The sequence below is a fragment of the Megachile rotundata genome, chromosome 16 (assembly GCF_050947335.1).
Source record: "Megachile rotundata isolate GNS110a chromosome 16, iyMegRotu1, whole genome shotgun sequence".
Taxonomy (NCBI): Eukaryota; Metazoa; Arthropoda; class Insecta; order Hymenoptera; family Megachilidae; genus Megachile; species Megachile rotundata.
In genome coordinates this window covers 2,106,479-2,120,926 of record NC_134998.1, presented here as the reverse complement: position 1 = coordinate 2,120,926, position 14,448 = coordinate 2,106,479, and the positions used below count along the sequence as shown (strand labels likewise).

General features: G+C 32.9%; 2 long non-coding RNA genes across 2 annotated transcripts in view; one reads left to right on the top strand and one right to left on the bottom strand.

The window, feature by feature from the left end:
* Positions 1 to 14,448, bottom strand: part of LOC143265971 (uncharacterized) — a 359,864-nt gene that overhangs the window by 259,656 nt on the left and 85,760 nt on the right. The gene's annotated exons all lie outside the window — the stretch shown is intronic.
* LOC143266022 (uncharacterized) lies at positions 7,937 to 11,253 on the top strand. Its single transcript, XR_013040944.1, has 3 exons — positions 7,937 to 8,434; positions 9,173 to 9,304; positions 10,181 to 11,253. It is a non-coding gene; the product is annotated as an uncharacterized LOC143266022 (long non-coding RNA).

The following is a 14,448-nucleotide window of genomic DNA, read 5'->3' as shown; positions in this document are numbered from 1 at the left end:
ATAATTATATTATCTATAAATATACATACATATATATCGATTAATAAATATTATCAATAAATATATACAGGGTGTTACCTGTAATGCTACTCACGATTTTTCTCCCACTTGCAATCACCCTTTGAAAAAATGTTTAAAACAATATTTGCAAGGTATAAAGTGCACAATAGATATTAGTAAAGCAAATTTTGAAAACCGTTTGTTCTCTTGACAAAGTCGAGGTCTCCTTGGGTTTTTTAAATAGGAACATACATTTTTTTTTTATTCATATCATTAGAGGATATCGAGACGAATTCTAAACATATATTACATTATATTTTTATTAACATATTACTCGATTTTCAGAAGTGGAAATGTGAAGTACTCAGCTTTTGACCTTGGTAATGTAACCATTATTTGATTCCAAAAAAATTACTGAATGTAAACACGCGACTAGAATGTAAGAAAATACACTTTATTTAATTACATGTTCAAAATGTATGCCGCTTCCATCACGTAATATTCCGGGCTTTTACTTCACATTTCCACTTTTGTAAATCGAGTAATATGTTAATATGTTTTGAATTCGTCTTGATGTCCTCTAATGATATGAATAAAAAAAAATGTATGTTCCTATTTAAAAAACCCAAGGTGACCTTGACTTTGCCAAGAGAACAAACTGTTTTCAAAATTTGCTTTACTAATATCTATTGTGCACTTCATACCCTGCAAATATTGTTCTAAACTTTTTTTCGTAAGGTGGCTGCAAGTGGGAGAAAAATCGTGAGTAGCGTTACAGGTAACACCCTATATATATGTATGTATTGACAAACCTATGACACTAGAGTTAGGAAAGACATTAAAATGACGAATCCTAAATTCGTTATTTTCAATTACATAAATTATTACAAACCGTTGTCAAAGTATTAACTTTTTGAAATAAAAAATCATTACTGTGTAAATAAGCTAGCTTACGTATCATCCTTTATGTATTTATTTTTTGTATTTCAGTTTCAATTTAAAAATAAGTGGTCATCAAACGTCCGAGCATCTAATGTTAATCATCATTATCTATAATTGTACTAGGCCTTTTAGGTCACATAGCATTATTCATAGGAATATTTACAACACGAAATTACGAAACTAACACATGCATTTAGTACAACTTTACTGCAGATATATGTCTTTCTAAAATTAACCAACATTCAAAGCTTTATAATGATTTAATTCTAATATTACGAAATCAGTCTGTGCAGTTTCTATTATTAACTATTTATAACTGATGAAAAATTCTATTTCAGTTGTAACTGTTTTTTTAATAAAATACTTAAAAATGAAAGTATCCTAGAAGTTGTAAAACTTGATGCATTTGTTAATGAAAAAACGATATATTTTTGTGACCGCTCTTATAAATTAAAGATCTTGATATGCCCCAAATGCGTAAGCTTGCATGGTCCACTAATTATAATCTGAAATAACAAGCTGAAATCAATATTATTATTATTGTTATTAATACATAGATATTACGTAATTCAATTTTTACAACTTAACACTATTTCTACCAGAGAGTGTTAAAAGACACCTTTCGAATTTTAACATAAAATTATTCTTCAAGTTAAATCATTTCTCCACAATTAATTTTTTGACTTTTCACACAATAGTTGTTAAATTAATTGGGTGATATCATTTTCTTCCAGGTCAGTCTTAATTCAAAAATACATATGTGTATGGTATACTTATTTCTACCAGGAGATGTCTGTTGACACCTTAAGGATTTCATGACAGTGCCTAATTTTAAACCAATTTACATATAAATATCGACAGCATTTTGTAATATCATATCAATTATAATCAGATTAGAGAATCCCGAATTCAGTTGTAACGGAAAATACAGGAGTTACGGCAAACATCGATATTCGCTTATTTCGCGCCATGTTGCATTTTAATGTACACCGCTATTTTGTAGATTGATGAATCAAGCTAGAATTTATAACTTGATTAAATAATCTCCAATAAAAACACATCAATGTATCAATAAATAAATTCCCCAAATTATCTACATTTGACTGATAATTTGAAATCCCAATAGTTTTGGCAATTATTTGCATTCAAACGAAAAGATGTCAAAGCACAGCTTTTGGTTGAAATAGGTGTATACAAAACGATGGTAGAAATAATGTTAGAATATAATTATGCAATATTCCTATTATCCGTACCTAAATAAACTAAATAACTTTGGCTTTTGTTATTAATTTTGAGATTAGATGGTTTCATGACTTAGGACCTCCTTTCTTTCGTCAGCCTTATGTATGTAATTTTTAGAAAACAGATTAATCTATTTTAAAGAATAATTTAAGACTTTGATATACAATTTCATTTAGGTTGCTTTTATATACGTAAACTTGCATTTTAGTATGCGCATACTAATAAAATTTATGGAATTATTTAATTTACATAACAAAACTGAACTAACTAACTGCAAAATACAAATTTTATTATCCATATTGAATAATTATCTCATATAGAATATTACCTCCTTTGTTATTCTTTTTAATTAGGTAAATCATTTTTTCGCTAAAATAATTATAAATAATCTTTTTAATTTTTGTTCATAATTATATTTTCAATAGTTCTAATAACATGAAATTACTTAGATGTAGCAAAATTTTTATTTGTAAATTATAAAATAACTATGAAAAACAAATAATTTAAAATATCGTCGTAATTTTATTACTATTTCTTTTGTGATAAATTGTGATAGTTTAAAAGTAATAAACAGAATAAAAAATGTAAAGAAAGAGTGAGGGTTGTTAGTCCATCACGATATTTTCGAAACGTATTGCAGAACCGCAACCCGACGTGTTCGATCCTAGGAAACTATGAAATTCTGTCTGTGCAAATAGACGATAAATCAGCTCCAATAATAGTAGCCGGATCGAGCAGCTGGCCACTCGGATGGTGGACTGGTTATTGTTCAACGAGCCGGACTCCATTTTTCATCGACGTGCCGCAAAATCGATCGTCAAGCGAGCGGAATGTTTCCCGAGATCCATCAAATTCCGTTAGTCGTGCAATAAAGCTTTCTGTTTACAAGCACACGAGCCGAGAATAGTATACCGACTCAAAGTTTCATCTACGACCAAGGATCTAAACGACACTATTCTTTTATGGTGTTGAGACATTCTTAACCCCTTGTACTTTCACAAGTCTGACGCATTCACAGTTCAAACATGATAAAACTTAGTCGAATTTTTAATACCCTCCGATTTGAAGGTTAAATCCAAGTATAATTTGCTGAATCTGTAATAAAGCATGTTTGAATTTTTGATACGTCTCTATTTAGAGCATCAGTACAATTACACTTTGATGCTTAAGTCCAATTATAATTAATTAAATCTGTGATATATTTTCCTCAAATTTTTAATATTCTTTGAGTATAATTTGTTATATTTGTGACAAATCTTGCTTGAAATTTCAATATTCTTCTATCTGAAGCTCAGAACCAATTATAATGTGTTGAATTTATAGTAAATCTTATCCGAATTAATACACCGCGATTTGAAGATTACATCCAATTATGATTTGTTAAATCTGCGACAAACTTTGCTACAATTAATAGTTCGTTCTAACTGACACTGGTGACAAATGTACACCAAAGGATTAATAATGGTTAAGTACTTGTATTAGGTTTGATTTAAAAATAAAAAGAAGCAGAATTGAAATTAGGTCAGGTTCAATTAAAAGTAAACATGATTGGTATTTGAATGTCAATGGCTGAATATGTAGGTTATGTTTGAAATACAAAGATAAATAGATTTATACTTTATTTTAATATTGTGCGATTGTGACGAATGCATTTCACGAAATCATGCGGCAACGGGTTAAATAAGGGGTTACGATTATTTAGATCACTGATAAGCGAGTTTCGATATTTTATCAAAATAATAATTTTATAGATTTTTATTAATTAAATTTGAGTATTAAGAATATTTTCTAATCAAAATAGGCCAACATTCTGATCCTTGGTTAAATGTTTTAGATTTCAAATTGCTAGTGCGAATCTATAATGATCGTTTGCTATAAATTAAATGTACGAGGTTTGACACAAAAGGAACGAGACTAGGTATGTAGCTTGAAAAAACAATGGAATTGGCAGTAATTGTTTTTGTGGCATCATCCCATATACCTGCTCTATCCATGTTGCCAATTTTGATTGAATCGGTCATACCATTTGGAAGTATTGCGTTATTTAGTGAACACGTGCAACTGCATTCTGCTGGAAAAATGTCTAACGTAAAAACCAAACAGCTAATCAACAGCAAGTTTCTTGCAAAATTTGTTGAAATCTGTTGTAACATGTGGTGAGACATGGATTTTTATCTATGACCTAGAAAGTAAGCGCCAGTCGATGCAGTGGAAGTCTCCAGGATCCCCAAAACCCAAAAAAGCACGCATGTCAAAATCAGAATTCGACACTAATGGAATTGTAATGATTGAGTGGTTTCCCAGTGGTCAGGCTGTTAACTAATACTATTACATTGAAGTACTAAAAAGACTTTGTGAACAAATTAGGAAAAAAGGCCGCAGTTGTGGAGCGATGGATGGTTGTTACACGAAAACAATGCACTCGCTCACATGGCACTGTCTATCAAGCAGTTTCTGAGCAGCAAAAATATTACTGTGATGGAACATCCGACTTATTCACCTGATTTGGCTCCATGCGACTTTTTTTTTATTTCCTAAAGTTAAATTTTGCTTAAAGGAAACCCATTTCACTTCAGTTGAAGAGGTTCAGGCAGAAACGGAGAATCTCTAGAAGGGACTTCCAAAAACCTCGTTCCAGAATTGTTACCAGCATTGGCATCGCCGACTGCAGAAGTGTGTGAATGCTGAAGGGAACTACTTTGAAGGTGATAGCGTCACGGAGAGCTGATTCTAAAAGTACAATGATTTATTGGACTAGTCTCGTTGTCTTTGTGTCACACCTTGTATAAAAGGACTTCCACATCCGCAGATATGGAATGTCTGTGATTTTACTTATCTGTAGTTGAATATATTTACATAGGTTCATTATGTTTTTTCATATATAATTGCTTTTATCTTAACACTTTAGTAATACAGTAATAAATAAAACTAGTAATAAAATTAATAATTCAGGAATTTTCAAATTGCTAAAGTAAATCTTCCAATTTAAAAATATTTGAAGTTAAATCAAACTATGAAATATCAAGTATGATTAACAGATTGGAAAATTTAAAAATTTGGGCATTTTGGAATTTAGAAATTTGAAAATTGAAAAATTTAGAAATGTAACATTTAAAAATTGAAAGACAATTGAAATTTGGGTATTTGAAAATTTAAAGATTTAGGATTTTAAGAATTTGTGAATTTGAAAATTGAAGAATATGGGAATTTATGAAGTTCAATTATTCAATATTTGGGAAACTTGGGATTTTTTTAATTTACAAGACCGTAAGTGAATTTAAGTAAATTTAAAAATGCGTTAATTCAGAAATTAAACATTTTGGCTTATAGAGACTAGAAAATTTAGGAATTTGGAAATCTATGAATTTAGAAATGAGGAAAGTACGTGGTAAACAGCTCCTTACCCTAAGTTATATACATAATTCGGATACATTACAAAATGTACTACTATCAGCTGATTTCATTATCTGTGCCTTGCTACCATTCTTCCACGGTACCCTACCTTTCTATAATGTGACTCTCGTCACATTGCCACTGCAAAAATTAGTATCACATTGGTTTTCACAAAAACGTCTGTACTAACTCTGCCAAAAAATCCTTAAACCCGTACCTTTCAAAACACATTATTTAAAACAGTAGGCAGTAGAATGTTTACACTAGATTTTAGGTCATATTAGTTTTGAAATTTAAGTAAAAATGAACAGATTTACTTGTAATTAGGTCAGACGTTGGCTGGAAACAAATAAAGACATTTAACTGATAAAATTAACGACGTTATATCAAATTTGAGATTTAAGCAAAACTAAATACATCTGATAAATAAAATTGCATACAAGGTTATGTTAGGTTATAATTCCAAACGAATATGAAAATCAGTACTCAGTAACTTCCATTAACCTTAACAATATCATATTATTCACATACCATTAAATATCAATAAAGTACCAATTCTCAAACGATTGATAGCAGCACTACCTAGATCCAAGTCTTCCACATCGCGTGTTTATTTTGATTACGGTATTTGCTGAGATATCCGCAGTATCAAAAAAGGAATCTATGTTAATTTTCCACGATTTTGCGTAAGAAGTAGCAAATAAACCGCAGTATGTAGCAATTATAGAAATAATCGGTGTACAAGGATCCAATCACAGGGGGATGCTGATTTCCACCGAAATTCTGTCCATGTTTGGCCCGGGGCCGGGCAGAAGAAAGTCGCGAAAAGGCAGAGCGGCCGCATATCGCGGCCTCCGATTGGCTAATTGGGAAACCCAATAGTTCTAAATTAATCGGTATCATTAATAGCATGCGAGTGTGGCGAGAGAGAAGGATGGAGAGAGAGAGATTGAGAACCGGGACGGGAGGAGAGGGTGGCGGCAGCTAGAAAGAGTGAGGAATCGAAGCCGGGAGAAGAAACGTTTAAGAAGTCGACCCGACATTCCGAGAGCGAGAGAACAGAGCACATCTCTGTCCCACCATCTAAATTTATCCTAAACGATGGATGAACAATGGTTACATAAATAGAACAATATGCGTAGCAGCCGCGAACCGGCTGAGTGGAATTCGTTCAAAAGTCACCTCGGCCCCGCCGCTCTTTCTCCCGGGCTTTCTTTCTCGCGTCTTTCGTCGCTCTTTTCGTCGCGAAAAAAACACCACTTGGAAACCGGGGACAGAACTGACCCCCGACCCACCCTTGGTATTCTTGAAGTGTCTTATAGAGCTATGTGTATAACGTTCAATCGCCGATCTGGAAGCGCTCATGTCGTCCTAGTTCTTCATCAGTTATAGCGTGTAGTGTGCACTTAATTTATTGGGTTGTTCGGAAAGTAATTCCGTTTTTTTTTTTTTTTTTTTTTCGAGAAAAGGAAAGACGATTTTCTTATAGTGAATAAATATTTTATTCTATTACATATTATCAATTCTGGTCCAATACACTTTACCATCTTTCTGACAATAACATGATTCAACGTTCATTAAATTTTTGTTCCCTGCTGGCCAAAAATTGATTCAAGTGAATTTTGACCTCCTCGTTTGAAGTGAAGGTTTTACCGTTTAAAAAATTCTGTAGTGATCGGAATAAATAATAATAACCAGTTTTGACACTGTCGTTTTGTTAATACACATCTGACAATTTTTTCTTGCTTAAACAGCATTTTTACCTTTACGATAATAAAAAAGTAAAATATGCAGAAACTGCTGCTGTTCTCTTTCCATATTTGATGGGGCACCAACCAAAAACTACTGTGTAGAATCAATGAAAATTTGTCACAAAAAAGACTTGAATATCAGTTGTTAAAATGTATAATCATTTGCGGCTTAAGTGTGAAGGTGGCTGTAAAAAAATACAATTAAATCCTCTGTCAAGAAAAAACGAAATTATTTCCGAACAACCCAATAGAAGATGAGAATTAAATAAACAATCGACTAAATGTAAAACCGTACTAACATTAATTCTTTATCGTGATGAAAGTCGATGCAAATTTTAAGAAAGGAATCTTAACAGATTGTGTACCTTATAGTTTGAAACTTGTAAAGCGGATTGACCTTTCTGATAGTAGTGTTTACCACAGTTAGAGTTTATTTCGGAACGGTTGGCGGCAACGAATTGTTAACTTTTGATTGAATAAAAATATAGTTCTTCCTGGTTTTGCTTTGCTTTGGTCGTTAAATTTATAATGGGAGGATTTGTCTTGTGTTTGACAAGTATATACGCGGATTAAAAAGTTTATTTCAGAACGATTGACGTTAACTAATCGTTAACCCCATTTTGAATAAAAATGTTCTTCCTTGTTTTGATTTTGCTTTTTTAAATTTATAATGGGTTTTGCGATGGGTTAAATTTATGATGGGAATATTGCCTTGCGTCCGACGTATATCTTTAAATATGATGTTATAGTTAGGGTTAATTAACTTTAGAAAAAAATTAGGATGAGTAAAAAGACGAAAGAATTTATGTACATTTTTTCACTCTCTAATACTCAATCTCCTGTTTAAAAAATATAGCATTTTGTTATTAAGTAACAATAAATTATTGACATCATACTAATCTTAAACAGTTAAATATAAGGTATCTCAAAAATGATATTACACACGACGAGATACTGATTCTATATAGAAAAATAAATTGGGAGAAAAAATAGCAGCTTTAATGCGGTGATTTTTCCAAAAGATTTTGAGAAAAGGAGACAGTCCATGAAGATAGTAATTTCAATTCTTTGATTAATACAAAAATAATGGATGTTATGTATTAACAGTAAGTATTAATGTTTTAAAAATTACTAATCTGTGTCTTATGATATTGTTAGGTATGTGTATCTTTCATACTTCACAAAGTAATAATAATTATTTTAACTAATATCCATATTTATTGATTTGAAACATCCATTGATGATTAAATTTGTATAAAAGTTATGAAGTAAACTTGTTTTTCATAAATACTTTAAAGAACAATTATACACACTTTTCACAAAAACAAAAGAGAATATAAAAAATATTACTTCTTTCTTTCAACTTAATTTTGCATACAGAATTACCATCTACCCTGTACCACAATTTTTGAAACGCTCTATATGAGTTACAAAACATTAAACGCAAACTTTTTCAGTATTTTTAAAAATTGCATGCTACAATTTCACAAAATTATTGCTTTTGATATATTTTATAATTGTGCAAAGTTTGAATAAAATCGATGGTTCAAAGATTGCGAAGTCCCTATTAGTGAAATTCTAAAAGAACATGATTGTTTCACTATACAAGAATGCAAAGATATTACAATTGTAAAAAAAAAAATTCCTACATAGTTCATTAAAATATGCATTCATAATTCATATATCAATAATCGACGAATCTCAAACCACGCAGTATCAGAATAATATTCTATATTCTTCATTCTCAATAATATCACCGTTGATACATCAAGAATTACATGAAAGCGTACAATTTTGTGAATGGTTTCCGCATCAAATTCAAAATACAAATTGCATATTTACAGATAATACAAATGATACATTTACGAATAATGCAAATGGTACATTTACAAGAGCAACGTTCACAAATTTTGGAGAAGAGGAAAAAATGTATACTAATGAATCTAATATGAACTTCGGGAAATCAATCAACATCGGTAAAATTTTAGCAGGATAATTGACCTGGATCCAATGTTCACCGGAACATTGGATTGTATTTTATAAATGGATCAAATATGTTTCACTTACTGTGTTCCATATCTATTTCTATATCCACACATTTTCTTTCACGCTACCAAGTCTGTTAAACATACACTAATACGATAATAAATAAGGTCTCAAAGCACATGAACGTGGTATTAAAAGTGGCATCTGCCCTGCACACAATGCTTGACAAACACAAGATTAAACAAAATATTTCCAATTACTAAATTGAACGTGGTATTACTGGACCAGCCCTCCAAATTAAATACCCCTCGATTATTTTCTTTGAGAAGTACTAAAAATGAAGCATCAAAGACAATCAGAAGTATGCAATAACGAACTGGATCTGAGATTATAAAATCCTAAATCAGAATGCTAAAGGAACTGATCCTTCTACTAATCATATATTAAAATAAATGTAACATGAATTTTGCTCGAATACATAGTAATTAACTTCATTATACATTCAGAATACGATTGAAAAAAAATTCTACCCTATAGTAAAATTATGTTATGGTAACCTAGTACTTACAAATGAAAAGTTTCTTTTGAGATTTTGAGTTAGATTTTCTCAATCACCGTACAATTATTTCTGCATCACTGTCTACAGAAAAACAGTTGAAATCTTTAATCAAATTAAATTAATGTAAATCAGCTCATAAGCAGAGACGAAGACAGTGTATCGACAATGGATAAAGATTGAACACTTGAACTGAAACATATTTTGACATTTCTATAAATATTAATTTCACACATTATCTTTCCCAACATTCCTTTACGCAAGATGTACTTTAAAAATATTCAAATTAACCGTCAATTTATGATTTTAGGTATTCTGTCTAGAAGTTTGATAAAAGGGAAATACCGAAGAAACAATTAAGGGATGTGCTCTTAGAAACCTAGAGATGTTCAAAGAATGTTAGTGTACAAGTGAATGATTTACGAGTTATTTGAAGTCGTCACGTTATGGGACTCACCCTGTATAGTTCAGTGGCAAGTCATAGTCAGTTAATGCATCTTCCCCGTCGAAGTCGCATACTGCGCCCCGATGATCGCATAAATCCACGCCGCGACGAGCGACCGAGCGAGCGAGGAAGATAAAGGACGTATAAATACGTAGCCAGGGCGTGTTGTGATATTAATACAATCACGGATCACTCCCGGGTTGGCCGGCAGCCGTGCGCAGACACTAGATTATCTGAATCGGGGTGAACGACTTTATATAGCATAGGAGTGGAGTGTCTTCTCGCTTTGTTGTCGGGATTCGGTTTGTTCAGACAGTGAATCAAAGGGTCGCGAAAGAGGCCTGGAATGGAATGGAACGCACGGTAGTTCCTCCCTTGGTTTCACGCTTTTAATTTCTTCGCAGGTTTTTTGCACCCGGCAAGATTTGTGGAGGTCCTTGTTATATCGCGTCTTTTTCCAAATTGGCCACCGTCTACTAGCTGCCAGCCTTCGAGATCTATCAATGGAACCCTCAAAGAGGGTTGAACTTTTTTTTGTCAATGAGGTGTTTATGCCTAATTGATTTACATGTTCTGGAAAAATAGGAATGCAGTTTTTAATTTGTATGCATTTGTTAAAAATTTCATAGCGTCTTCTCATGCTTTATATCTTTGATTAATTGTTTAACTTCATTATTTTTAACATTCTTTTATTCTGCTTTCTTTATACGAAATTTCGTTACGTAATCGTTTCGCTTTTTGTGCTTCAAGAACTTTGACACTTTGATGCTTTTTATACCTTCAGATCCGTGTAACAATACATGTTTCAGTGATATGGTGATTTTTGAATTTGTTAGTTTAAAATCGAAGATGTTAATGTAATTCTCGCGTACATGTAGTAAAAATTAAATTTAATTGTTACTTGTATAAAATTCATTTAAAAATAAATTTTAATCCTTAATTGACTAAATTAAAAATTTAATTTTTACTCTCAAGCAGAAGTTTCCATTAACGATTATTAATTGAAAAGATCGATTAAAATTACTTTACAATTTTTAATTCGACAATTAATTTTCAGTTACAAAATCATTCAATAAACAATTAAAATTTAATTCTGTATTAAAAAAAAATTGTAAATTAATCTGTATCTGAGCAATTAGTCATCAATTGAGTTAAGAACTTAATGATCGCCTGCTCCAGATTGCTAAAAACAGCAACCCAAAAAGGAGCTAGCAAACAATCTCAGTATAAGCCGACGAAACTTCAAACTGGTCACCAAATTCCTGGAGCAGGCTGTTGATCAGTCTAACAAGTAAATTCCCCGGTAGAAAGTAACATTGCATGCGGGAAAATAAGGAGCGCAGCTCAGAAACGTGTTAAACGATCGTTCCATTCCATTTTGACGGGTAATTTTAGCAGAGCTGGTTTTGAGTGCGCGACCAGTCGAACGCCAGTTGAGAATGTAACGTCAATCATTCCGCAACGAAAGAGGAACCCCGCGGCACTCGTTTCACTTCTCTTTTTTTCTTCTCCTGCCGGCACTTGACCTCGCGTCAGTCAGCTTAGCATGAACAATGTGGACGATTAACGAATCAACGGAAGAGACGTAGCCGCGGAGTGTTCTAGTGCGCTTCGTGGAGCGGAAGTGATCTCCGTCGGCTGCCCTCCTCCCTCCTTCGGGCAGGTTACAAGTATCGAGTTCTGCCCCTCTGCCCCCCTGGCCCGCCCCCGTGCAACGGTCCCCTACGGCAATCGGTGATCCGATCAACCGGAACCTCTCGAATTCAACCGAGCCAGCCCACGAGTATCTCGCTGAAGACCGCTCCTTCGACGGCATCCACTGCCAATCATGCGTTTACTCGGACGGGCCTAATCCCTCGAGCACTCTTCTTGGGCATCGACGGCCACGAGCTGCAGGGAAATGTTCCACGGAGACGATGGATCAAGAGGACTCGTTCGATTGCATGCTGAACCTTAAGGGCACCTTTTCACGTCACACTGACTCGTGACATTCAATGCCGTAGTGTAGTGTCACAAAAAATGGACTTTCTGCCATAATAGGCGTAAATATCTTTTATTGACACATCATGGTATTAACATGGAATCTATGGATACATCAGATTGTAATATTATTACATCTTATAAGCTGCCAAAATTGTATTAATACAAAATGGTTCCTACTATTTCTGTGCAATCGAAATTACTTAATAAAGATATACTGTTTTGGAATGTTAGATAACTAACTTCTGAAAACAGATATTTTCTATACAATTGAATACATTCTTTAGTGTTCCAACATCTCTCAAATTCCATATATCCGAATTTCTAAATTCTCACATTTCTAAATTTATAAATTTATATATAGACAAAATTTGTAAAATATTATAAGATTGTTAAATTTTAGAATTGCAAAAAGGTAAGACTGTAACATTGTAAGATTGAAAAGTTGTGGAAGTATGAAACTGAAATATTGAAGAATTGAAGAATTGAAGAAATCTTAATATACAACATGCATTTAAATCACAATAAGAACATATAAAATGTATAATATAATCACAATTACAAAATTACGTTATTATAATATGAATATTAATTCAAAGAACATAATATGTATGTATATGTTATATTTGTACCGATTTAAAATATCTGAATGTGTATTTATAAAATTAATACATGTTGCAGCCCGCTTTTCTTTTAAATTTACAGACTCCTCTTTCTATTTATATTAATGAAATATTAATACTTGTCAATAAGATATCGATAACCTCAATATATAGTATAATATATGTATAATCAGTAGCCATATTTCTATGTTAGTTTGTTAATGAAACTAACATTTGATTATAACATAAATTATAACAAGTACTTAATTATTCACCTTTGCAATATCCCAAAATACACTTTTACACCTTTACAACCCAGGTGTGATTATCCAAATGTGATCCTATTATGACACAAACTAAAGCAAGTGATTGATTGCTAACACCACTTAGGACATGACCAAAATCTTCTTGATTGTTCTACAATCCTTATAAAACTTAAAATCATTCGTCATTTTAAACTTAAATTACATCGAATATATACATAAAGCCGTCGAGAACGAAACGCTCCAGCCATACAGTGCAACACATGCAATTTTCAATTGAAACACCTGAAGCGATTACACTAACACACCTGACACACTTCCTGGTGCTTTCAAATTGAGAGGCGCTATTTAACCATCCGACCAGAGCAGATAGATATTTTTATCGAAGTCACATCGGCAGGTGCTGCGAAGGATTCACACGGAGCCAACAATTTCAGGCATAATGGTATCAATAACATCGAAACTGGCTCGCTCCCATCAAAGCCATTCACTTGAACGCACAATAGCAAGCCACTCGAGTTACACGTGGCTCCATACACCCACGAATGAATTATCCGACGTTATTGAATCTCTGCGGTATTGAATAAGTGCGGCGAAGCCTGTCGTGTCATAATACCCACGCTTCCGATCCCCAGGCGCCCACTCCGGATCCACCTGTGAACGTCATCCTCGCAACACAGAAGCCCATATTATCTATCTATGAATTCATAAACTTTTAAAAAAACTAAGTCGCGTGATGATCATTGATCTATAGATGTAAAGTTGTATGCAACTCAATTTTGGGTCAATTTTGGATAAAATTCCAAAAAAGTGGCCCAAGACCAAATCATATCTTAGGTCCCTCATTTTCTCTGATAAGTCCCTTGAGTTTTCGACAGAATTACAAATTACACAGAAATAATTAAGTCCATGTAAAGGTGTCAATGGAAACTTGTGAAAGAACAATCGGTTTGTAATGAAATTTCGAAGAAGTATCCTGAGACCATATCGCACTTTCTGCTCCCGTTGACATCAATATAAAGTGATTGATGCAATAGAGTATACTTAAAAAAAACAATTTGCATACGTGCGACCTATCAGGTTAAAGGTCTTGCGATTCTGCGTTGAATGTGCGGGAAAAGCAGGGATTTTTCGTGAGAGGTCAGAAAAGGTTACACTGCGAGAAACAATTGTCCCCGTTCAAACTAACTCCTGTTATCGACCATCTCATTCAGAAGGATTTCAATTGTTATGCAATCAAAACTCCTTTGTCTTTCACGAAACAGTGAAGATTGATTCAAATAAATTT